Genomic DNA, 25,616 nt, shown 5'->3' on the forward strand with positions numbered 1-25,616 from the left:
ATTTCCTCCTTAACAAGATTTGTGTGCCGGTTGGCTAACATGTTTTTGGCGCTGCGCGTTTCAACAAAATATCGCAAGGCTGCCCCTGCCGTCCGGGCGCCGCATCAAAATCGTGTGGAGGAACGAACAAGGTTCCGGGTTCGATTCCGGGAGCCTGTTCTTTTTCAGGTGCACCCATCGGCCTTATCTAGTCAGTAAGTATGAGAGCGAAGATGAATAAGGTGTTCTTTTTTCTGAACTGGATAAGCTACGGCCCGAGCTGCACGTCAACGGGTTCATAAACGAATGAAGTGCTCGCCCCCGCTTGGTCCCCACGCCTTCGTGGGCGGCCATCGCCACTTTGACCTTCCCCAACCACCAGAAACTTGCGCAGTTCCGACGCGATTGGCGAATCGGGATAGTTGGCCGGGAGTTTGCTCCAACCAAGACCCGATCATGTGGCGATGAGCTGGGCCGGCACTTCCACAACGCGCTGCCGCCTTGCCCCACGGAGACCGAAGCGTGACTGATTCGGTGAGGGAGTCGTCGCCTCGGAGGTCCTGGGAGAGTACAGTAGAGCAGTGCAAGACTGCAGATCGAAGGCGCGCTTAGCTCCACACCGCCGGAGCTTCGTCTTTTTTTCTGTAGCTGCGTTGGTGTTCTTTTAGCGAATTCGAGAGAATCCTTGTGACAAATGTGTCAGCCTGTCTTGAAACGAGGCCAATGCCACTGGCATTGCTAATCAAAACACTGGTGAAAGGGCGATCGGCCGCCGCGAGAGAGACGGGGGCGGCCTTTTCTTTGGGGAGGAGGAGGATGCCGTCGTGGCCTTCGCCGTCCCTTCATAAAAGCGAAACAATAAAATAAGGAAACAGCACAGGAAGCAAGCGAGGGGCGACCGCAGTAGGGTTATGGACAATGGGGCCGTGGATTCACTGACAGACGCGGAGCCGGGGCCAAACTTTCTCATAATAAAGACCGGGCGAGTGCTGAGCGGTGTACGCAACGAAAACACCAACAGGACGCAAATTCTTGTGGCTGCTTCTGCTTTGCTTCGCTGAAGGTTGACGTGAAGGGTAAAAGTGGTTCGTTACTCTCATGTTCTGCAAAAAAGAAAAACGAAAAATAACTTTTGTAACTTTAAAATTTTTTTCCTCCAAAATGTCAATTTAAGTATGAGGGTGAGACCTCCAGGCTTGGGGGGCTGCACTCTCCAATGCCCATCCTCATCAGGCTCGGACTGGCCAGGGCAGACAGGCAGAAAAATCTGCCGGGGCCTTTGGATTTGTGACCAGTAACGTCACGAAGTTGGTCAAAAAGTGATTGAATCTCCGAAAGTGGCCGTTTTCGCTGAATTTGAGCGGCCACTGCTTCGATCTAGTTGCGGCCAACGGCCTCCTTCGATGTCCTAGTATTCTTAAGACCCTACTCTTTCATGCCCTGTATCGGGAAGACGTTGACCACAACGATTTTGCCTTTGACCGCAACGATTTTGGGACCAAAGTTGGTCAAAAAGTGGTCGAATCTCGGAAATTTGCTGATTTTGCTGACTTTGGGGGGCCACTGTGTCCAATCTAGTAGCCGTAAAAGGCCTCCCTCGACGTCCTAGTATTCTTAAGACCCTACTCTTTCATGCCCTGTATCGGGAAGACGTTGACCACAACGATTTTGCCTTTGACCGCAACGATTTTGGGACCAAAGTTGGTCAAAAAGTGGTCGAATCTCGGAAATTTGCTGATTTTGCTGACTTTGGGGGGCCACTGTGTCCAATCTAGTTGCCGTAAAAGGCCTCCCTCGACGCCCTAGTATTCTTAAGACCCTACTCTTTCATGCCCTGTATCGGGAAGACGTTGACCACAACGATTTTGCCTTTGACCGCAACGATTTTGGGACCAAAGTTGGTCAAAAAGTGGTCGAATCTCGGAAATTTGCCGATTTTGCTGACTTTGGGGGGCCACTGTGTCCAATCTAGTAGCCGTAAAAGGCCTCCCTCAACGTCCTAGTATTCTTAAGACCCTACTCTTTCATGCCCTGTATCGGGAAGACGTTGACCACAACGATTTTGCCTTTGACCGCAACGATTTTGGGACCAAAGTTGGTCAAAAAGTGGTCGAATCTCGGAAATTTGCTGATTTTGCTGACTTTGGGGGGCCACTGTGTCCAATCTAGTTGCCGTAAAAGGCCTCCCTCGACGCCCTAGTATTCTTAAGACCCTACTCTTTCATGCCCTGTATCGGGAAGACGTTGACCACAACGATTTTGCCTTTGACCGCAACGATTTTGGGACCAAAGTTGGTCAAAAAGTGGTCGAATCTCGGAAATTTGCCGATTTTGCTGACTTTGGGGGGCCACTGTGTCCAATCTAGTAGCCGTAAAAGGCCTCCCTCGACGTCCTAGTATTCTTAAGACCCTACTCTTTCATGCCCTGTATCGGGAAGACGTTGACCACAACGATTTTGCCTAGGCTATTGACCGCAACTTGTGTGGGAGCGGTAGACTCACAAAGTTGGTCATGAAGGGTAAAAACTATGATGATCGGGGGCCTTTTGCCGTCTTATCTGCCGGGGCCTTTTTGGGGCCAGTCCGAGCCTGATCCTCATCAGTCTCGGTGGACGCCAGCGGCACGCCAGCAGAGTCTCGCCATCGGCCGGTGCACACAACACCCTGATTTCCCGACGGGAAGGGACAAATAATTATTTGTCTTGGGGAGAAAATGGAAGCTAATAATTTACAAACCAGAAAAAAGAGAGGGGCAAGTCGGCGGAATTCCCCATGGGCCCCCCGGGCGGCGCGGCTGTGGCGCTTCCGGACCCGGTACCCGCAGGACGCCGCCGAGGGGGAAGCACTGGCAGCTCTGGCGGCACCGAACCGAGATTTTCATTTTGTGGCGACGCGACGTCAGCGACCCTCGACGCGACACGGAGGCAGACAAGTCCACCGCCATCCTTCACCTTCACGGACCCACGTCGCTAACCCCGCTATCTGGCCAGTGCAGGCGCGAGCGTGCCCCGCGCGTGCTCCACGCGTGGGCAAAGGGCGGCAATGTGTCACACACCAAGGCCGCGGGTGGAAATTTCCAGTTGCGCAATGTGAGAAAACAGAATTAGGAGGTTGAGCCCCATTATCAGCCCAACGCTGCGTGGCCCGCTCTCGTGTCCAATTGAAAAGCAGCGGACTTGTCTCCCGGTTTCCGACCCGAACGCTGTTTTAATCGTCTGCAAAAGCCCGGCGCCGGCAGTGATTGGAGATCCCCGGCCGCTTTACAGCGCGGGCCCGCTCCGCTCGTTCCGCTCGCATCGCCGCCCCGTCACTGCCATGAAATATTCATTGTCTCGTCATGTCAGCCGAGGCGGCGAGTCGGCTAGCAGCGCTTTCGCCGCTCTGTCTCTCTCGCGGCCCTGGGGCACGCCCCGCGAGTGCGAGGGAGGCAGGGCGACGTCGGCCTCGTTCGGACACAGCGCGCCGGCTAATGGCTGCGCAGCGCAGCGGCGATGGGTCGACGGGCCGCGCTGGGTCGTCGCAGGCCTGGCTGGGGTGGACGCTGCACGTGCCGCCATGTGCTGTGTATTAGGGGTATTCGCGCGCGAAGCCAGCCTCAACTTATTTGGGTTAATAAATACGTCCCGGCGGCACGGCAGCAGTCCAGCTGTTATGAAAAGCCCTCCCCTTGCCGCCCTGCGCGCTGCGCGGCGCTGCGACTAAGACAGTCCCCAGCGCGGCAGCGCGGCAAGGTGTTCGCAACAGGTGATTGTCCTGCTGCTCTCAATGGGACTGCGCTACGACTTGGCGGCACGGCGCGGCTCGGCACGGGGAAGTCAAGTCCTTTCGCTGGGAGTTGGGCGACGGCCGCGCGACCAATAGGGAGATTCGCCGCGGCAAACTTGCGTCATGCCGTCAACATCAGCGCGCGAAAGGCCATAAAAAGTTGCCCGTCGGAAAAAAAGGAAAAGAGGGGGATTGGATGCTGGACCTGTGGCACTTGGTAGGGGTAAGTTTTGGCGCGAGTTGTTGCGGAAAAATGGTCGTGATTTTCTCCTACGTGGATGGATTAAGTTGGTGTCCGCACCGCTGGCATTGTGTTGGCGCTGGTCGAGGCCTCAGAGGCCCTGCACGCCGTCACGCACGCTCTGGGACTTGCCTTCCCAGGACGGTGGTGAGCATGCCACTCATTTCCCTACAGGCACATCCCGCCATCCCTTCCCAACAGCCCTCTCAGCCCGCGCAGCTTTTAGCAGTTATTATTTTGACCCGTCGTCACGCACGCTGACGTGGCGACTGCGTTCTGCCCGCCCAGCTGAGCGCATGCGGGACGTGGGGGGACATGGGGGTAGGGTTGCTTGTTCGAATCAACTGAACTCTGCGACCTGGAAAGTACAAAAGTCAGTGGACGACGGCTCGACTCAGCCATTCCCGCCTTATCAGCTCCGACACCGCAACAAAGGCCTTCTCCGACTTCCCTGGGTGCCGCTATACGTGGCAGGTGGCGCGAGAGGGAGAAAGAGACATTTCGGCTTTGTGCACCTCCGCTTTTCTGGCGGCGTCCCCCTCCGCCGTCCGTTCGCCTCGCTTCTTGGCTCCTCTCTCGGCCGGCCGACGCGCCGGTCTATGAAATGGCCCAAAGAATGGATACATTCGGCAGAATGGCTCAATAGAGCTGTCAGTCGTTCTTACCACAACTAGTTCCCAAGTTGTTTCTCGGCTCTCTGGTTTTCCGCGCGACGGCGTCTATACTGCCACTCGCCCCACCAAAGGGATGACGGGGGAGGGGGCTAAATGCCCCACGTACGTGGCTTGGATTCGCAAACAGGTGTTCTCGGCGGCCCTCTCCTTTTTTGCTCGGCGAGCTGCACGCCGGAACAGCGTGGGGCCCCATTTGCATCCGTGAATAGTTTCTCTTCTTGATGACATCGGTTGGTCGATTCCGGGTCCCTTTCTGGATTCGCCTTGCTGTAAAAACGTTCTCACCCCAGCATGAATCTGAACGAAAAAAAAAGTTGTTTGTTATCCCTTACCTCCCTTCTTTTTTCCGCCCACCCTGTACTTTCTCCGTGCCGTCAATGGTTTCAAAGTTGGCGGATTGATTTGTGGCATCCCTGGTTCCCCCTGGTTCACGAGGTGCTACCTCTACCCGGACAATCTCATGGCAACGCGATCCTTTCCGCCGTCGGCAGCCACGGGCAGCCATGAGGCTGGCCCGCTTCCAGCTTCCACCAGTTTCCAGCGTGGCGGCCCGGCGTAGCGGGCGGCCCGGAAAGCGAGAGGCACGGAGTTCGCTTCTTGGCAGCGACGCCCTCTGTCGGCCGCAGCGGAAAGCGGAATGGCATTGTAGAGCACGACACACTGTCTTGCCAGTCTTGCCTCGCCGGCCAGCCGATCACAACAAAGCCTCGCACCGCCGCCCAGCGCCGCCCCTGGCCACCCCCAGCGCTATTCATCAGCCCGGCCGGACAAACACTTTAAAAAGCCCCCGCTTGCTCCGCCTGCCCCGCTTCTTAGCACTCACCGCAATTGGACAGAGAGCCGGTCGGGCCGGACGCTCTGGCGGGGACAGAGTTGAGGTGCCTTCGCTTCTCCGGCCGCCTCTCCTGTCCCAACTTGGACGACCCCGTTCCTCGTCCTCCAGTCCACATTTTCCTTGATCGGAAAATGAGACGGGGCCGGTCTCAAGTTCGCGGCAAAATGTTGAGAAAGTGGAACTATCTCCTGGAAGAGGACGGCGGGGAAAACAGCTGGGACACAACAAGGCCAGCCGACACGAGATCTTTATTTATTTCCAATGCCACAACCGTGGGAAGGTTCTAAATACTCGACAATTATTGCCTGTGTGTTTGTAAAGCGCGTGGATCTCTGGGAGGGTGCGTTATGTGTGATTTGAGATCTTCGAGGTGAAGGCACAGATTTTGAAATGTGCCACCCAAGTGCAAATTACAAGGCACATGGATGTCGCAGCAGGGTCCCTCACACTCTACGCCCGGCTTGGCTCCTTTGCCAAAGGGCGGCTCCGTCCGTTGGACGGGTAGTGTGGGTAAGGTGGCAGTCCCCGTCGTCGCCATGGTGACGGCAGCCCCCTTACACATGCGACGCTACGCGACGCGCCGGCCTTGCGCAGGTGAAGCCCGACGGGTTGTTTGCTTGCGAGTCTCTGTGTGGACGTGAAAGCAGGGGCCCGGTCGGCCCGGCCTGGGAATGGACGGAAAGGGACAAACAAATCGGCGATAGAAGGTCGCCTGCACGCATCCCCTCCTGGGCGTCCTACGCAAAGAAGGCAAGGAGACTCACCTAGACAACGTCGCGACTGTTGAGGCGGTCGGATGTGTACTCAGGCGGGGTAGCCCAAGGCCAGCATTATAATGGGCCCTCTTCTCATTATCGTCGATTTTTCATCGACCGCCCATTTCGAGGCTACGTTTCTCCCCGCGCTGCGTTCGCTCGCTCACTATTGGGCGGGTCGTTTAGTATTCCGAGGAGCGGTCGGCCTTTGACAATGCGCGGGAAAGCCCTGGTGACATTTTTTCCTCTACGTACGTCGGGCGAGGTCACCCTTCCAACTATTTACCCTCCCCCGCCTCGCTGCCCCCACCCATCCATTCTGCCTCCCAGTCGCCCTCCCCTTCGAACTTTGTGACAGCTGCTTATACGATTTCGGTCAGGTCCTCTCCGCGTCCTCCGCAGTAGACAGGTTGGACAGAGCGCGGTGGCTGCGTGCCAGCGCTCTCAACCCCCACCACGCTATGACTCCCTCACTGCCCCGGTCCCTATCGAGGCCCAAGCACACCAAGATGAGAAACCCAGCCCGGAACTCTTTTCCAAATTACACGATCTCGTCCTGGTTCAACCACAAAGTCATGCAGTGGGCCGGAAGGGTGACTCGAGTAATATTTGTCACAATGCCAGAAACCTGTCTGATTATCTAATCAAAATTCTGATATTTTGTAGAACTCAGGCCAACATCAGAAAAAGTTTTCAGATGTCAGCTTCCAGTGGTGTGCGAAATTTGACCAGGATTTCTGATTCGAAAACAAAATTTTACAAGAGCGTATGCACACACGCGATGCATGTTTGTTCCACGATGCTACTGCAGCCGGTATAACACGGCCAGTTCGTGGAAAGCGCCAGGGGACTTACACCGTGACACTAAAGTCAGCACGCGACTACTGGTGGTCCGTAAAAAGGGACGCAAAAAGCTCTGCGCGTGTGTTGACTCGCTCCCACACACGTACGGCACCACGCACGTCCACACTCGGGTGAAGCCGTGGCTATGAGTCCCGGAGCCAATCCGAGTCTTTGAAACGGGATTCGCGTGTCAGGTGGCGCGTTCCAGGTTCGAGCGAGTGACGCCGACTCCCGCGCCCCGGACTCCCGGGCCAGTGCGCCAAGAGCCCCGCCAGGAGTCCGGACCGGGGCGGGCCCGCCCGGCTAACTAGCAGCGCCAAGTTGAAGTTGGTCCGACTATTCCCGACCCCAGCGCTGCAACAGCGCCGTCACCCCTCCACCTCAAATAAACATCCCAATCCGAAACAGGGGGTGAAAAGTAAAGTAAGGTGCGCCGTCTAAGTGGGGCCCCAATTGGGGGCGCGCCCCGATGTATCGCTTCTGCACGTGCGGCGTCTAAACCCTTGAGCCGATTACGGCACATGTCCCTCCCCTCCTTGGCCGCGCCTGAGCCGCTCTGTAAATTACACCATTGTTAAGCGGGTGGCAGGGCGGGCCCCACGGCAGGCTTATAAACTAAAGGGCCCTCCCAGAAGCACTAAGGGTGGGGGCTTCCTGCAGTCTGCATGCCGGATGTGTCCTGGCAGTGCCGTGGCGGTGCCGCGGCTATGGCAGGACACATGTCGCGGGCCGGCGCCTAAGCCCCCATCGACAGGGAAACCGGGTGAAATTGGGGCTGGGGTGAAAGGAGCGGGGATTTAGCGCGTCCGACCAAACGGCCTACCGAGGCCACGTGGCCAGATATGGCATCACTTTGAGCAACGATTTGGGTCTCTTATTTTCGATGTTGTGGAACCAACAAATGCTTAGCGGGTGAAATTCAACTTTCTTTCTTGCCGAAGAATTGTGCAGTAAATATTAACCAAGTAGCTGATTTTGCCATAACTGTAGAGGGTAACAAGCCGTAGTAAACATTTTTGCAGTCTGTCAGAAGTTGCGAAGTCTAGAAAATGGCGGACAGAGCGTAATGGATGGCACAGGGTAGTCAGGTTGCAGCGGATTGTGTCCAGCAGGGCCGAGGCAGGGCCGGGGCAGGGCAGGGCCCGGCAGGGCGGCAAGGGCTACTGGATACGGCAGTCCCTGTCATCACGCGGGGCGACGTGAGGCGTGCCTAACGAGGCATTAGTTTCGCGCGCTGCACACAAAGCCACAAAATCACATTTCCCGCGCTCAACAATTGCGCAGAGTGGTGGCGCCGCGAGTGGAGGGCGGCAAGTTATGGCAGTCCGCCTATAACACCCGGAGCAAAGGTTTCCGAGCCTTGTGTATATTCGGGTGGAAAAAAAATCCAGCAGTACCACCCTTTTTGCCCGTTTATAGCAGCCACAAAGAAAACAGGTTAGAAAATGGGTACATGCAGATTTGGTATCCACCCAAAAGTCATTCTGGTTGCGGTGCGGATGCAGTAGCACAAAACATTGAACCAAAGCCACCATGCAAACGAAGTCAGTCATCCGACGAACGTGGCCGACATCACAATCGCCAAGGACGAAGCATTTTTGCTTTATTTTCTTCATAGTATTATTGCGGTGGGGCAGGGCCCGGCGCGCATTAGTGGATATTAGGCCACGGGTGGCGCTGCTCGGGGCCCTCGCGCCTCGCGCCGCCGCGGGGTGACGAGCCCGTCCAACTTTGGGCCAATTACGCCTGAGTGGTCATTATAAGAGTGTCATTAACAAGCTTGGGAAACTTAAAAATGGAAAAACTGCAATTAGAGAAGGAAAAACGTGGTTTCCACGAAGTAACTTGTAAACCTGGTTTCGTTGCCGTCAGTAGTAACGACACTCCATTCTAACAAGTTGCCATTTTGATCCCCCCATCGTTTTAAAATTTTGTTGGTATTAAATTTAAATCTCTCTGTCTTTTGCACACTGTTCGGACAGGTCAGGTGGAGCTCTCCATCCCCGCGGTCGAGCGAGTACTGTCTGGTCACCCGTTTTCTGCACCAAGTTGTCAGGCTAATTAAGGCGAGTGCTACTGGGGTGATCGGACGACTTTGCGACGGGACTGGCCCAGCCTGGTCGGCTTGTTTGGCGAGACGGTTGATTTCCCTGTCGCAGCAGCTCAGCGGTCGATGGGGTCCCCCCCCCCTTCTTCTGGTTTCACTGACCCTCTGAGCACAATGCACTCCCTTGCCAAAACGTTACTCTATTTTTCCCTGGTTTGCAGCAGTATCTCTCCGTCCTGACTATGCCCCCCCGCCGTGCTAATCGTAGCTCTGATCTTGAAGCTGACGTTTCATTAGGCTGCTCTGAGATGGAGAGTTGTTTACGTTTTAGTCGGAGACCCTCGAAACACACGCGCACGCGCACTCACACACACGGACACACCTACTCTCACAAAAAAATACAGACTTCTGGCGAATTCTTCTTCTTCTTCTTCTTCTTCTTCTTCTTCTTCTTCTTCTTCTTCTTCTTCTTCTTCTTCTTCTTCTTCTTCTTCTTCTCGCAGATTACGCCGTGGCAAACAAGGCACTGCGTGGGGCCGGGGGCGGTACGCTACGCTGCGCTTATGCAAGAGCTTTGCCCGACGCCGGTGGCTTGCCGTCATTACATATTTCATGTCGGTGAGACGGAAAATACACACCGGATTAAAAGCACACGTTTTCTCTCAATTTGAAAGGGCCGATTACGAGCCTCCCAGACTTGCAGGATGACGTGAATTGAAGGTGGATACGCTCTGAAGCTCCCTCTAAAACCACGAAAGTCAAAAGTAGCTCTGGATTTGTGTGACTAAAGCTTTTCAAGATGATCGAAAGCCTCAAAAAGCCATTCGATGAGCCCGGCAGCGCCACGTAGAGCCGCCCACCTTCGTCTCCGCGAGGCCGTTCAAATACAAACACCCTCCCCTGCCTCGGGGCTCACAATTTGGAAACTTTCAGCCTCAAATGTTTGTCTAAGTGTTCGCCCACTTTTGCCGTTTTCGCAGGCAGCCGGACGCCCTCATCGCGGCATCCCCGGATCGGCGCGGCAATTTTCGGAGCGAGGGCATCTATTATTCACCCGCGATCACACGTGGCGTGGAAACGGAGGACGCTCTTTCGGGGAACCTCCTTACAAGTTCCGCAGCCGACTCTTGAATTTGGCTTCCATCAACCCTCACAAATTTCTCCTTCTGTTTTTATGTTTGGTTTAAGTAAAAGGAATCTTCATTCAAGAAACTCATTTATTTTCAGAAAAAAGTTTAAATCAGGAATGATTGAACAGGAAGGTCTAAGAAGTTATTTTCAGTGACGGGGAGTGAGGTGAGCGCCCGCCTGGCTAGGCAGCACGGCGCCACCCATGCAGTGCGGCACGGCCTACCCCGAGCCGTGCAGGGGCTCTGAGTGCATGAGCCAGGAGCCCCTCGACGTCCTCGAAGTCTCGATGCAGTGGTGCGCGGTGCTGCGCGGTGCTGCGGGATGCACGTGCTGTCAGCCCTGTCTGTCGGCCCGACTGCTCCTCGGTTCGTTGGGCGTCGTGCAGCGTGATTGAACGGCGCTGCGACTCTGCCCCAAATAAAGGTCGTGGCCGATAGCCCCCCCCCCCCCTCCCTCCACCCCCCCCCCCCCCCCCCCCCGAGGCCCCCAGAGTCCCCGCTAGCCTTGTCCTATCCTAGCGCGGCCTTGGAGGCAAGGAGGGGAGCGTCCCGACCACCCCTCCTGCCGCCCCTGCTCAGAGCACTGCGAGACCAAGTGCGGTGGATATTGTGTCAGAGGCCGTGCGGTCAGAGTCCGTCGCAAATTCAAGCTTTCTGGCCCAGGATCAGTACCACCTTTTTCGCCTTCTTCTTCCACTTTCAAATCCAAGATATCTTTTTGCCTGTCCCCATTTCCATAGGAGGAACTCGACGGCAGACCTAAGCAGACGCGCAGGGCTGGGGGACGGACGGCGGCCGTGGCAAGAGCGGGGGCGGCACGTTTGTCTCTCTAAGTGCGCCGACCAGCGTTTGCTTGCGGCTCGTGTGCGACCCGCCCCCACACACCCCGCCCCCGGCACCGTCTCCGGCACCGCCCCCGCAAGACGGCGCGCAGACGTGGCCGAGTGCGTCGTGTCGGATAACATATGTGCCCAAGCGCCACCACGCGCCCAGTGGGCCCGCCGGCCGACGTCGGTCCCGGTCATGACTGCGGACAATATAGAATCGCCCGTTCGGGAGGCCCAGTTTCATCGCACCACCACCAGTGCGAGTCTTAAAAGCATTACAATTTTCAAGCGCGCCCCGCTGAAGTCGTGTGTGACCGCCAGAGCGTCCTTGCCACCCTGCAGACTGCTTTCGAGAGTCGTTTTCGTCGGCCTCATGAGGCGTCTAGGAGGAAGACAGCGCGACGAATGAGGACCAACAGGAAGAATGGAGCCTCACGTGTATCGCCCCCCGGCAACATCGGACACTGCTTTCACTCTGCCCGGCCATGCTCGTCGGCGCGGGCGTCTCCTCGTGCCAGGCGACGCGGAGGGCACGACGGCGCGTCCTCTCGGGGCGGGCGGGCATGAATACAGAGATCCATACAAGAAAGGGGTCGTATTGGAGGTCTCGGCCACGGACCAGTGTGTGGCAGACTGGCAGATCGCGAGCTCCACACTGACGTTTATTCCGAGTCCAACATGCAGGGCGTCATCTTGCGGCACAGGCAAGGACAAAAGTGTTTTCTTCTTTGACGCGGTGAGTGGCCCAGAGCTCGGCGCGCTGGAGTCGGCTGGAGAGGCTGCTGGAGTACTCGACGACGGGAATCCCACTCGGCATTTCCTCGGGTCCGAACGCGCCTTTGATCCTCCAACCGGCCGGCAGGTAGCCAGCCAGGCTGACTTCGTCGTCGTCGCTGTCTCTCTCGCACTCGTGGGGTGTGTGACGGGAGACAGAGCGTCGACAGCGCTGTTTTGGAATCAGCCTCCAGCGGTGGCCGTCACCGCCCTTTGGCGTCCGTCTGTTCGCTCGCTTGCACCGCCTTCCAACGGATCAAGTCTCTGGACAAGGCGAGTCGGGCCGACGTTGTCACCGCAGCGGTACCTGAAACCACGAAAACCTCTGGAAAATCGAAGCCACTCGGAAAAAAAATGTTTCTTCAAAATATTACCACGTAAGTCTTACCAGATCTAAAGCGGTTTTCCGTGTGGACAATTTTTTGATAAACAATAAATAAAGTTGAAAACACATTCCATACTCACTGCATGCTGTCGTGAGCGCCGCTGCTTTCTGGCTCCAGTGCACTCCGGGCGCTCTGTCGCGACTGCCGTTTTTCCGGCCATCAGAACAATGGTGGACACGTCGTGCAAAATGCGGGCCTGCACGAAGGCGGCGGTGCAGGCGCCGTCCCTGCACAGGCGTCATCCCTGCACAGGCGCCACTGGCGGCGGGGCGGGGCGGGGCGGGGCGGGGCGTGGTGGGGCGCGGTGGGGGTGTCGCCGCGGCGGGCCTCTCGCAGTACCGTCGCGGCCTCGGCAGCAGACGGTCGTACAACCCCAGCCACCGCCCTCCGTCGTGCGGCAGCCCTCGGCCTCCCGCGCGACGAGCGCGCTCTCGCGCGGATCCAGTGTGTGTGTGTGCACGCGTGTGCGTGCGTGTGTGTCAGTGCGTTCGTGTTCGTGACAGCAGTGTGACGTCATCCCTAGGCCAAGGATAAAGTGCAGCGGCCCCGCCCGCACCGCGATGTGAGCGGCGAGGTGAGTCGAGGACCTCCCCACATAACAGGCCAATCAAGAATCACGCTTGAAAACTTTCTGCGGAAGTTTTCCCAAGAAGGCACAATATAAGTCTACACTACAAAAGATGCAACATTTAACACCAATTAAGAAAGGAAAAAAATGAGCATCAAGAGGGAGCGGCTGCTGGCCTCACCCCGGATGGAGCATGCACCGAAAAAAAGGGTTCTTAATCTGAATTTTCTCATTTTTTTCTATCGATGAGATACGAGTGCTCTCGGATAAAGATATCTTATTTCCTTTACTGTAGTCACACGTGGTCAAAGTGGTAAAAACTTCGCTGCTTTTCTCCGTCAGCATCTTATCATCAGGATGGCCGTTTTTTGCCACTGTTTATGCTTTATAAAATATTTCATTTTCCAAAAAGTGAAACCTTGTGCCATGAATAAGGTCAAAAATTAACTCGTGCAATTTATGTGGGGCGTTGTCGCAGGAGGTCATTTACGTGGTGGCTCAAATATTTACACTGCCGTCAGCGAGAAGCCCCACAGTTTTACCCTGAAATTCGTTGCGTCACTCGGACTCGTCTAGAGAAAACAGAAAGGAAAAAAAACTACCTAGACGCCAAACTGCACAGACATTAAAAAAGTTGCTGTTTAATTGCAGTAGTGCTCAGTGCAAAGCTGTGGCTAAACACCATTAGTTCGGTCGTGGGAAAAATGGAAGCTCCGTGTTGTGCGACGCGCGCTACACAGTGGATCGTTTGGCATGCCACCTCGCACCTCGCTGCCGATACGGTGACGCGAGGCGCGAAGCTGTGGCTGAGTCGGCACGCGGAGTATTCGCACGAAGCGCCCGTGCCGCACTACGAGGCCGACAGAAATGTAGCCAGTCACCGCGATAAAAAACAAAACCAGACAGTGGCGATTTATTCAAATGATGGGGATTGGAACAATTATCACTCGAAAGAAAAGAGAACTCCCGGACCACGAATCAGAGCGCGGAAATCGACGTCATTTCATTTATCAAAAGTCATTTGTTTTTTCCCTTTCACTTTTTTGGCGTTGTCACTTTATTTGTACGGCTGCTGGTGGTTGGCGTCCAGTGCGCGGCGTAGTGCCCCGGCCTGCCGAGGTATGGCTCTGCTCTGTGTGGGAGGACCTCCAAGTTTCAAGTTGAAGTCGCCCAACGCCAGGGGCGGCGGGCCAGCCCGTCCAACCCCGAGCCTAGCGAGTGGCCTACCGGGCCGTCGGCAGGCGGTGTGAGAGTGAGTCCCTGGCACCCGCGCGGCAGAATGGTCAACTTTTCCTATCTCTCCGGCAGGTACCGAGCGCGGGCCTTACACCAGCGAAATGTTGATTCGACCGAGTTTATCTTTTTAGCCTGGACCACTCGCTCTAATTCGGGAGTTTGCAATCTCTTTCACCCCGCGCTCGTAAACCGGTGCCATCACTCCGCGTCTCGCTCTGTGCGGCACCCCGCTCCGCCCCCGGGGCTACATTTTTCGCCGTTGCGCTACGAAATAATTCCACCACTGCGCTCCGCCTTCTGGTGTGGGAGAGAAGGCAGAGTTGCGACTCACACCTATGATGACGCGCGGACAACAGTGCCACAAGCTTTGTTTTTCGTTTTATTCTGTCTTTCGCAGCGCTTCGCCTTGGGGTCTATTTCACACACCGTTAGGACAGTTGCATTCTAAATTATTTCGAAAAAATTTCAACCACCCTTGATTATTTGAACCCGCGACTTCCTTTGTCATTTTTTTTCAAACCTTTAGAAGCTTTTGTGCAGCTGGCAAAGGCAGGCGATGGTTGCATTAATGACAATAAATTGTAGTAAAAACACTGTCTGTTTTTTAGGGGTAGAAATAGAGGCAGCAGTGCGGTGCTCGGGAAGCAGCACTTGCCTCCGGCCACGCGCTGCTCGCGCTGCTCGCGCTGCTCGCGCTGCCGGCCGTCGATCTCACCGGCAAACGACACATTTACTCGCCGGTCCTCGTCCAAACTCCATAAACTAGTCACATAAACCCCCTTTTTCCGGCGATGGCGGCAGCAGGCGGCGCGGCGCGGACTACGCGGCCAACGCGGCCGTCGAAGGCCATCGAGAAGTACACCCCGTTAGGCCGCCGCGGCCTTCATTGTCTCTCCAGAGTCGTTTTCGTGGCTCTGTCTCTCTCGCGCCTTTTAGGGGCGCCCCACGAGTGCGAGAGAGACAGAGCGACGGAATCAGTCTGCAGTCGTCCACGGCGCGCAACACCAGCGCGGCCTCGCAGCCCTCCAGCCCTTTAGCGCGCTAATAGCTGTTGTTCTTCACGCGTTCCATTGCGAGGCTAAGGGACGGGACCCATTCTGGCGACCGCACCCTTGCACAGTACCACGCCCCGCTACTGCCGATAAAATTTCGAGTCGTTTGACCGGGTCCGAATCGAACGCGTGACGCTTCGAATCGACTCCTCGTTCGACAGGCAATCCGCTGGTACCAGTGTTGGATTCGAGTCTCGTTTGAGGACCGTGGGGCTGGTAGCGCGTTTCGGGTGGCGCGCGTGACGTGGCAGCGCCGGCCCGTCTGCCGACCGGGACTCATGAGCGGCAGCGCGATGCTTTACACCCTTCCCTCGCTCTCCCTCGCTCTCCGCCGCCCAATTTTCGCCGTCCATTTCCCCTGCTTTCCGGCAGACCCCGGGCAGGGCCGGGCAGGGCCCCCCTCGCCCGATAGACTTCCTTCGGGATCGCCGCCGCCTCCATCGCGGCCCTCGCGCTCGAGTTTACAATTTTATTCCCTCGCCGGGCAATAATTCGCGCGTCTTCTTTCGAACTTTGAGCCGCTTCCCTGTGCGTGTCGCGGCGCGGCCGTGGAGGCGGCGGAGCCTCGACTGAGCCGGCGCCCTTCATTATGGAAACATGAGGTTCATGACCGGACTGCTGCTGAGTGCGCGAATTTCTGTCTCTCGCTGCGCCGGTCTGGCTGGCTGGCTGGCTGGCTGGCGCCGGCCGTTAGACGGAGTCGCTTTTTCATTCACTATTCGTTGTGGCATTGAGTTATGCCCGGCCCGTGCCGCCCTCCTCGGTATGGTAACCGCCATCCCCTTTCTATTGATTCGCAGCGGACCAATCGGCCCCGTATTTCAGCATTTTCTCTGGCCGGGCACCTTGGACCCGCCTGCAGCCCCCAGCCGCCACTACCACGAGCAGTGCCTCTTATCAGCTGGGGCCCAACACCAACACGGCCCAGCACGGGCCGTGAAGGAGGGAGCGCAGCTGGGGGCGCGGAGAGCGCACTTGGATGCAGGGGAACAGTTTTGAGCGGCGAGTCGGCGGTGGTTAGGACCGAACCTCTAGCGGCTCTTCCCCTCCCCGTTCCCTCGCTCGAACCGCACAATAAACAGAAAGGCCTCGACAGAGCCGCTCGGAAAGGACTTATCACCGATGGGCCTCTGAGGGCCTTCTCCGTGTTTTCCGGCCGGGTGCCTCAGCCTTGTGTGTGTGTGTGTGTGTGTGTGTGTGCCGCTGTGAGTGTGGCCCACTATTCCTTGGGGCCCACCTCCCATGGAAAGTGGCAAGCCCCTGTTCCGGGCCCGCTGCCCGCGGCGCCGCGTCCCTCCGTGGTCCTGGCGCGGTCCTGGCGCGGTCCTGGCGGTGGGGCTGGCCGGGCAGCCCCCGCAACAACACCGTATCTTCACCCCCCTCCCCCCCGCGGCCGACTTGCAACGCTCGCAGGCCCCGGCCAGCCCCGGCCAGCCCCGGCGACCCCAAGATGGCCGGCATCCTGCATGGCGACGGCCTCGCCGGCCTCGCCCCGGGGCAGGCGCTTTGCGGGGCCTAATTCGACCGCTGTTTTGCCCGGGAAGGACAATCTTGTTGCTCTGAAGGAAACTTTGATCGTGGAACTACCTCGGCCATAGAGGCCGAGAGCAGACGGGCTGTGTCTCGCCCCGCTGCAGGTCACTGCTCGTGACAGACCGGCGGTCTGGCAGCGCTGTGGCGGTGGTGGCGGGAATTAGTCATAAAAAGCAGAGTGCGTGAAGCCAGTGACCGCCAAACGACCGCCTCGGGTCCAGCGTCTCTTTAAATATCCCCGCCAGCCAAGGGAGAGAGACAGTCACAGCAGCGCACACCACCGAAACAATCATCAATCTTCTCAGCAGCAGCAACACACGCTGGTGACTTGTTCCACGTTTTCCAACATATTTTGCAGGTTGCTCATTTTTCTGAGCCGCTGTGGCGCGCATTTTGTCGCCCTTTGATTCACAACACTTACTGTGCCGCCATACAGACGGCGCGGTTCCTCAAACGGCTGCCACTTGGTGGGAGCCCTTTTCATCAAGCAGAAACGGCCGTGGCAGAGCCGGGCAGAGCGCCACTTCCACCGAACCGCCCCTCAAATGAGCGGCACGTCACCGACACACACAGATACACGTTGACACACTCACACACACACTCACACAAACACCATACATACGTAAAGAAACCGCTATGAAGGGGAGTGACGGGCCCGAGGAGAGCGCTGCGAATGAGAAATGCTAAACGAGCCGAGCGTCATATTGTTTTCTTTTCCTTCTCTTTTCTCTTTCTCCCCCCCCCCTTTTGTCCATCTTTTATTTCCCTTTTTTTGGGAGTGTCATCACTACTGCTCTTCATCCCTCCCAGTCGTTTGCCGTTCAAAATGGTACTCGACAGCAAAGCACATGAGCCTCTGCAGTATCCAAGATGGTGGTGGATAACCCGGGGTGTTCCATACTACTCACGTAGTTAACCCATTCACTGGCGTAGTTAACCCGGGGTGTTCCTTACTACTCACTCTCTCGCGTAGTTATCCCGGGGTGTTCCTTACTACTCACTCAGACACGTAGTTAAGCCGGGTCGTTCCTTACTACTCGCTCACTCTGCAAGATTCAATTTCTTCCCCTCTCTGTCTCGCCCCCACCGCGTCCCCACAGAGCCACCGTCCCCGGGGCCGCCGTCAGCGCATGATCGTCGAGAGACCGCTGCTCTCCGGCATTCAAAAATTTATTAATACCGCTCGCCTGGTTGCCTGGTTGGCTTTCGTCCTGCCGGTCGGGTGTGCTGAGCCGAGGCAAAGTTGGCGGTACGATTCCTCGGGGCTTTCCCTTCCTATCAGATTCACTCGCTGGAGGTCCGTCGGGGGTCCGTCGGGGGTCCGGGGGCTCCGGCAGGGCCGGGGCACCAAAGCAGCTGCTTCACGCAGCCGCCACGCGGCCGCGCTGCACTGTGATGAATATTTGATTAGGAAGCGTTCGATATTCTGGCCTTGCGAACAACACGGGCTGCAAATAATAAGGTCTTGACCGGTCGGAAATTAAAACACAACAAATAAACTCGCCGTGCTTCGTTGAGTCATAATTTTCGCAGCTAAGGCGACAACAACCACAAAAGAACTACGATAATTAGTTCTCCCGACTTCATTCTGACTACGCCGACAAGTGCGCCGGACCGGCGGCCGAAAGTTGAACGCGCCGTGATCGAAGTCGCCTGCGGGATGCGTCCGACAGTCTGCCGCCTTGTCAGCGCATTCAGATTTATCACAGCCGGAAGCCCCGGGACTGTGTGACGAATTGCAGGATGTGGAGGGGGAGGGAGGGGCAAAGGCCACTGCATTGTTTGGGGTGCATCCAAAGTCACACGCCAATGGAAATCGGGAAGGCGAGCGGGCGGGGCAGGCAGGCGGGGCGGCAGCTTCGATAGTCTGCCGCGAGATTATTCAGCCGTCACTCTGCATGGCGATAGTTCGTCGCTCTGTCTCTCTCGCACCCGAGGGGCGTCCCTTAGGGGTGCGAGAGAGACGGAGCGGTCTTCGGGATGAGCCCGGCCGGCCCCGCGCTTCATAAGGTGCATGGGTCCGGGGGTCGCTTTGCAATTCAAATGTCGCGCGTCTTGGCGTATCGGGAAGTGTGAACGGAGAGGTGGGCCGCTCGGGCCGCTCCTCAGACGACCATTGGCCGGCAGGGTGGTTATGCTCCGTCTCTCTCGCACCTGTGCGGGACGCCCCGTGAGTGCGAGAGAGACAGGGCGACGCACTGTTTCAGAATCATCCAGCAGGGGAGGGGGAGGGCTAATTAAATCCCCGACGAGAAACTAGTGGCTCGAATACATTGTCGCCACCAACCGGAGCGTGATGTCCGAACAGGCGAACAGCCGGTCGGGCGGACAGACAGGAAGCCGGACAGACAGGCAGGGTAGGGTTGGATGAAGAGCGTGAATTGGCGCCTACCACCAGTGCTCCCAAGTAGACGAGGCTCCAGCGATACACAGAAAGGGTGGCCAACGTCGGACGCTGCTCTCGAAGGTGCCCATAGGCAAAACGGGCTTTAATTCCGAGAAGTTGCCCAGCCAGCAGACATCGGTGCGCCGTGTGAACTCCACCTGCTGGCAGCACTGCCTGGGCGATGCCGCACCGCACCTCGCTGTCGAGCAAGGGCGGCGTGGACAGCACGCCTCTTGGCGCGCGCATCGGCGCGTGCTTCCGTTTGGAGAAGGACGCCTGCAGGCTGATTCCGAGAGCCGCCCTGCCTCTCTCACACTCACGGGGCCGTCCCTTATAGGTGCGAGCGAGGCAGAGCGACGAGAACGACTCTAGGAATCGGTCTGCTGGTCATGGCCCAGCCGCCCAGCTCATGACTAATGCAACGCAATTCGACTTGGCGGAGCTCCGCCAGCCCGGACGCCTGGACGCCTCGACCTATCCGCTCCGGGACGCGGCCGTGTCACTCATAGCGCGCCGCTCGCTTGTCCTCGGCGTGCTCCTCGGCGCGTCCCGCTTGGCCGGCTTGGCCCCACCGCCTCATGTATTTAAGATCGCACGGCCGTCCGCGCTGCTGGGCTGGAAGAAAGCGAAGCGAAAATGCATGCGGAGCCGCGGCCCGGACGCCTGTGAAACTCCGGGTAGGCAACCCGCTGCGCGCCGCTGCGTCGCATTGCCTACCCGCCGGGCGCTCTCCGCGCAGCACACTGTTTGCCGGTCTCGTCGCCCTGTCTCTCTCGCACTGCAAGGAACGCCACATGGGTGTGAGAGAGAGGCCGCTGACCGATTTCCCTGCCTCGCCTGTCCGCCGCACCGCGAGCTGGTGAACCTTGGTGAAGCCGGAGATGCGTGCGCCTTGAGACAAGCCCCGGCAGCGCCTCGGCGGGGCGTAATTTCTCTTGGAACTTCTCACGGCACTTGTGCCCCTCAACTTCACACTCGCCCACCGCCCGACAAGCGCCTCACTGAGGATGGAATACCCTCGTAAAATGGCCTTAATTAAATTTAATAAATGTTTTATTAAATCTTTATTAAGTTTTCATTAATATTTAACAAATACCAGTTTTATAAAATTTAATTAACTTTAATGAAGTTTCTTATTAACTTTTGCTAAGGGCCCGTTAATAAGGCCAGATTGGTGAAGCAGCTACCAATAATGCATCCAGGTAGCACGTCATAGGCTCTTTCCGTTAACAAAAACTAGTTAAATATTGTTAAAATTAACAAGTTTTAATTCAATTTTTTGGTTTTAATTAAAATCTTTTAATAAAATCCCTTGTTAAAGTTAAAGTAATTTAATTAAAGAAGTTTTGATTAAAATCGGGCAACGTTTGAACTGGTTCGATAGCTTCGGATGGATGTTCGACAGAGACCCTCAGGCCGGGTCAGATCCTCCTAGACTCCTGCCTAGAGGAACCAAGTCAAAAATTAGGAGATCGGACTCCTCTGAGCGCGACTGGTTTAGAAGGATCCGCCTGCGCACCTTATGCTAGCGGCTATGCTAGTGAACTTCGCGAGCTAAGGGATTGAAGTAGACGGCAGCGCCATCTAGCGGCATACAAGTTTTTATTAAATTTAATTAAATCTTGCATTCATAGGACTGACTTAACATTATCGTATTTATTTCCTTGAAAAGCGCGTGCTTGATGTCGATGCTCAATTAATGGAAGCTAGTCCCTTTCCTCGCTTTTGTCCCGTTCAATTCACGCTGTTCACGAAGACAAGCCTCTAAACTTATTGACATGATTAAATTAGATCGTAACATAATCCGTTAACTTAATCCAGGGCAAGTGTTCACTTTAATCAAAGAAGTCTTTAATTTAGGAACATCCGTAACAAACTCAAATTAAACACCGAACTAAACTTAACAAGACCGTCCAATGTTGTTAAAGTTAATTACAAACGAGTTTAATAAAGAAATATTTTTAACAAACATTAATGTAAGGTTCAAATTAAATTTTGTTAGATCATTTTTTTAATAAATCCAACTAATAAATTTTTGTTAAACACGGCAATTTAACAAAAGAAGTTTAATTAAAGTAGACGATTTAATTAAAAGTTGATTACTCTTAACAAAACTTTAACAAAATTTTTATAAAATTTAATTTAACGTTTTTACGAGGGTACTTAATTAGGATGTGGCGCTGCTGAGGCACCCCGCCCCGCCTCACCCCGCCCCGCCTCACCCCGCCCCGCCCCGCCTCACCCCGCCCCGCCCCGCCTCACCCCGCCCCGCCCCGCCTCACCCCGCCCCGCCTCACCCCGCCCCGCCTCACCCCGCCCCGCCTCACCCCGCCCCGCCACGCCCCGCGCGGAACGGAACGGATTCAGCGCGAGCGATGCGAAGTGAACGCGCGGCGCTGTAAGCCGTGTCGGGACACCCGAGCAGTGGGGAATATATGGGTAGTTGTTTATCTTGAGCGGAGTCACATAGTTATGGGTCGGGTGTGAAATATGGTCGCGGCGGAACGGAATCTTTCCAGCGCGTTCTAAACACTCTGGCGCGCGGAGGGCCGACGCGCTGCATAGCCCTCTAGTGACACCTCCCTCCCTCCCCCTCCCCCTTTCTCTCTCTCTCGGACTAGAGGGCCTACTCCAGCCGGAGTGAAGACGGCTTACCGTCCACCGAGCACGAAAATGATAAGGCAATCAGGATACAAAAAAAAATGGAAAGAGACTTTTAAAACGGGTGTGTTATCTTAACCGCTGAAACCACTTCCCGAGATCGTCCTTGAAAGTAAGTCGCGCAAAGCCTGTCCTCCGGGCTGGACAAAGTTTGCCGTGGTGTGCTGCGCGCTACGCGCCCGACGCCGCCACGCCCGCGCGTAAGAGCATTGGCTCCAAATGCAAACGAATCGCACTGGCTGCACAGTGCTGTCGTCACCGCTACCGCTGTCTCTCTCGCACTCATAGGACGCTCCGCAGCTACGAGTGCACTCGCTAGTGAGTGCGAGAGAGACAGCTGCGATTCCAATCGAGCGTGGTGTCGCCATGCTTGAGAATTAATAGGCCAACATATTTCACGGCGGTGGCCGTAGCGCCCCGCATCGGATTGGGCGCGAACCATCCCGACCCGCGTCGCACAGCGTCCACCGACAATCGGCTGGACATGTCGTAGCGTCGCGTAGCGTCCTTCCATTCTTCGGTCCGAAACGAATTCCTCGCTGTTTCCAGTCACGAAGGCCACATCGCACTGCCCGGCACTGCCCGGCACTGCCGCATCCGACGATCTTATGAGCCGCGACAACGTAGTAGTCGATCAGATAAATGAAAGAAAAAGTAAAAAAAAACTGAGGTTGAACCAAATTTGGACTATTTGGGAACGGACTCACACCTCTTTTGCCAAACACTAACGTAAAAGGCAACCGGATTAAAGCCTTGGCGATGTGAGAATGTGCGCCTCCGGCGGGAATCGAACCCAAGCGTTTAAAAAAAATGTGATTTGTGGACACGGCCCCGTTCGCTCACATGGCTATGGGACAGCAAGGTAGCGATAAAACCCAGGCTTCGGATAAATCAACTGCGCGGCTCGCCACGGCGCGGCACGGCATGCCGGTGACGCTTTGGAGGGAAGGTGCGCTGCGCGATTCCTACGAAAACAAAATGCGCTTTCGGTATTCGAGGTGGGCTTCGCCTCGCCTTGCAGCGCGCTCGGTCGGTCGGGTAAAATAATCTAGTCAGACGGTCGAGGAACCCCTTCGGGGAGGAGGGAGCAAGGAGGCCGGCTTTCAGCTTGTAAAGCGGCAGTTCTGAGCCCGGCGGGGCGGGGCAGGGCGGGGCGGGGCGGGGCGGGGCGGGGCGGGGCGGGCGGGGCGGGCCGGGCGGGGCGGGGCGGGGCGGGGCGCGGCCCCCCGCAGACGCGGCGGTGGCGGCCGCGGCGGCCCGCGACTAAAGCTGATTATGACCCCATTGATCTTTTTGACTTCGGAGAAACATTTCCCCGGGGAGGTAAAACCCTCTCAACTCCATTTTGTTCCGTGCTTGTGCGCCCAATTCACCGCCAATCTGTCTGCCGGTCCCGCCAGCCCCGCCAGCCGCGTCCATCTCGGCGTCCGGAACGAGACGGGAAAAAGTTGGGCAGGTTTTCTGGTGTGCTCGCAGACAGGCGGTGCTGCGAATAGCGCTCTGCGAAGCGCTTTGCGTGGAGAGGCGCGCTGATGCCGCGCCGTCACGATTCCAATAATTGCTCTCGGTGTTTCCGCCGCGACGCCTCACTGCCTCCGCAGTTTTTCGTTCAATATTGCCTCCGGCCACTCCGGACTCCGGACCAGCGAGACGACAAAAACAGAACAACACACAAAAGAGAGCGACAGACCTGGCAGCAGCCACGCCGCCGCACCCTTGCAGCAGAACGGTCGCTCAGCTCATTATGACAACAAGAACCACTAGGGAGACCGATATTATTAGAAAAATATAGAACTGCAATGAAGGAAATTCACAAAGGGTTTTTTTTAGTTGCGACTCAACGGATGTGGGGACCCTGGCGGCGGTTACCTGGCGGTTTGAACGCCACCCAGCTCACCGCGGTGTTTGCACTTTGTACCGCCCCATGACTCACATGACCGAATAAGTCGTTGTGGGGGCGGCGGGACGGGGCGGGGCGGGGTTGGGTGGGGTGGGTCCGGGTGGAGCGTTGGCGGTCTCGCGGTAAGGCCTGCCTTGTGCTATACTCGGCTCCGTCGGTGTCACAATCTAACTTTGCTTGTTACTCTCATTGTCATGCACATTGGGTCGTGTCAAGTCTGACTGGGCGGGCCGGGGCAGGGGCGGCCAGGGGGTTGGGGGCGGGCCGCGTGGCCGCACTGTACAACACGCCCCGTGTTGTATCGAGCAGGTCACGCGCGTGTGTGTCAGACTGTTACCGGGATTGAGTTGGTCCGTGGTCAGCCAAAGCAGGTGGCAAGCTTTCAACGATTTCGGTAACGCTACTCCGTGAATAAACGGAAGCACGGCGTGTTAGGACATCTCACTTAAATTTTCTTTTCAGAAAAGACGAGGCTACACAAACCTTTTCAAAATTTTTAACAGGGCTGTTTAAACCTTTTTTTGCACGGGCCATCTCGTCTGAGGCAGGCCAAGGCAGCCCAAGGCAGGCCGAACCTGGAGTGCCCCTTCCTGTCCCGGCTGCCCCGTGATTGGTCCGGGCTTTGACGTGCCATCAGCGTGGCTATCAAACTACTCTGTCTCGGCCCTCCTCGGCCTCCTCCGGGACACGCTCCGCAGGCGTCGTCTCTCTCGCACCCCTGCGGGCCGACCCGGCGGGCGCGAGAGGGACGGAGCGACGTCAAAGGAGAAGCGACTCCCTAATGAGTCGAATGTAAATTGCGAATGCGCCTCCAGTGCTTCAGAGTCTCTTTTGAGGCCCGGCTTCGATTCCAGCCTGATTCCGATCGGGGCCGTGCGCGCCGCGCAGGCCGAGGCGAAGAGGCAATTTAGGCCGTGTACTGGGCACCGGGACGTAAACTACCTCTCGTCCGATCCCCTTGGGCGACAGCAAGCTCGACAGCGAGGCGACAGCAAGGCGGCCCAGCCTGCCGCCGGCCGGGGTCTGCGGGGGCAGCAGGCTCAAGCTCCACAGGCAGGTAACCAATTAATTATTTTCTCCTCATTCGCGATTTTTTTTTTACGGTGTAGGGCGGCGCCGGGAGGTTGTCGCGGCACGGCGGCGGTTCGCGGCGTTTCTTAACGCTCTATTACGCGGCATGGCTCGGCGGCACGGCCATCCGCGAGGCGCCGTCGGCAGTAAAGTCCCACTCAGACGAGCCGCGCCGCCGCGGCGATGAGGTGCGGAACTTTTTAAACCGGCGAGCGCGGCGGTGGCGGCGGCCGTCCCGCCCCTCACGACCTGACACACTCGCTGCAACGGCCCGCATTGAAAACGAGGCAAGCGTTGGAGATATGCAGTGTCTTTATTCCGGCGGAGTTTGCTGCTAGACGCGGGGCAATGTTCCGGACTGGCTGTGCGGCGTGTGTGTGTGTGTGAGGGGGGGGGGGGGCCGTGTGCGTGTGCGCGCACACACGCTGAGCTCGGCGCGTCTTTTGACCTGCCATACAAGCGAGGCAAATTGTTATTGGATGAAAGGCCTGGAGCCAGAGCCAGGCCCTGCATGGGGGGCCGCGCGCCGCGCTCCCCCGCCGTCTCGTCTCGGGCCGCCCTCGGCCGCGCCCTGACGTGCTGCCCCACAGGATCCTCCCTTCCCCCGATGCAGCACCGTCACACCTCGCCGTGTTGACGCGCACCTCGGCTCGATCCGAACAACGCGTCTCTCTCGCACTGGCGGCCGCCTAGAGGTGCCCCGCCCCGCAGCGGGTGCGAGAGAGACAGAGCGACGACCCGCCCCGCAGAGAGGTGCTCGTCCCGAGCTAGGCCCCCAGAAAGAGGATGGAAGGGTGAGGGAGGCCGAACGAACGCCGTTCTGCGGATTCCAGCCACACTGATCCGACCATTCTGACATCAGACAGACACGCTGCTCCACGCCCCACGCGGGGCTTCGGCACAGTGTAGTGGCGTAGCAGGGGCTCTGGCGGCTCTGGCATGCGGCATTGGAG

At 57.0% G+C, this 25,616-nt stretch overlaps 1 long non-coding RNA gene across 1 annotated transcript in view; it reads left to right on the forward strand.

The window, feature by feature from the left end:
- Positions 1 to 12,606: 12,606 nt before the first annotated feature.
- The window catches only part of LOC117643513, a 58,138-nt gene continuing 45,128 nt past the window's right edge, over positions 12,607 to 25,616 (forward strand). The window contains exon 1 of the long non-coding RNA XR_004587622.1: positions 12,607 to 12,830. This is a non-coding gene — a long non-coding RNA (uncharacterized LOC117643513). The remainder of the gene's footprint in view (positions 12,831 to 25,616) is intronic.

This window comes from Thrips palmi, unplaced genomic scaffold, assembly GCF_012932325.1.
Source record: "Thrips palmi isolate BJ-2018 unplaced genomic scaffold, TpBJ-2018v1 HiC_scaffold_17, whole genome shotgun sequence".
Taxonomy (NCBI): Eukaryota; Metazoa; Arthropoda; class Insecta; order Thysanoptera; family Thripidae; genus Thrips; species Thrips palmi.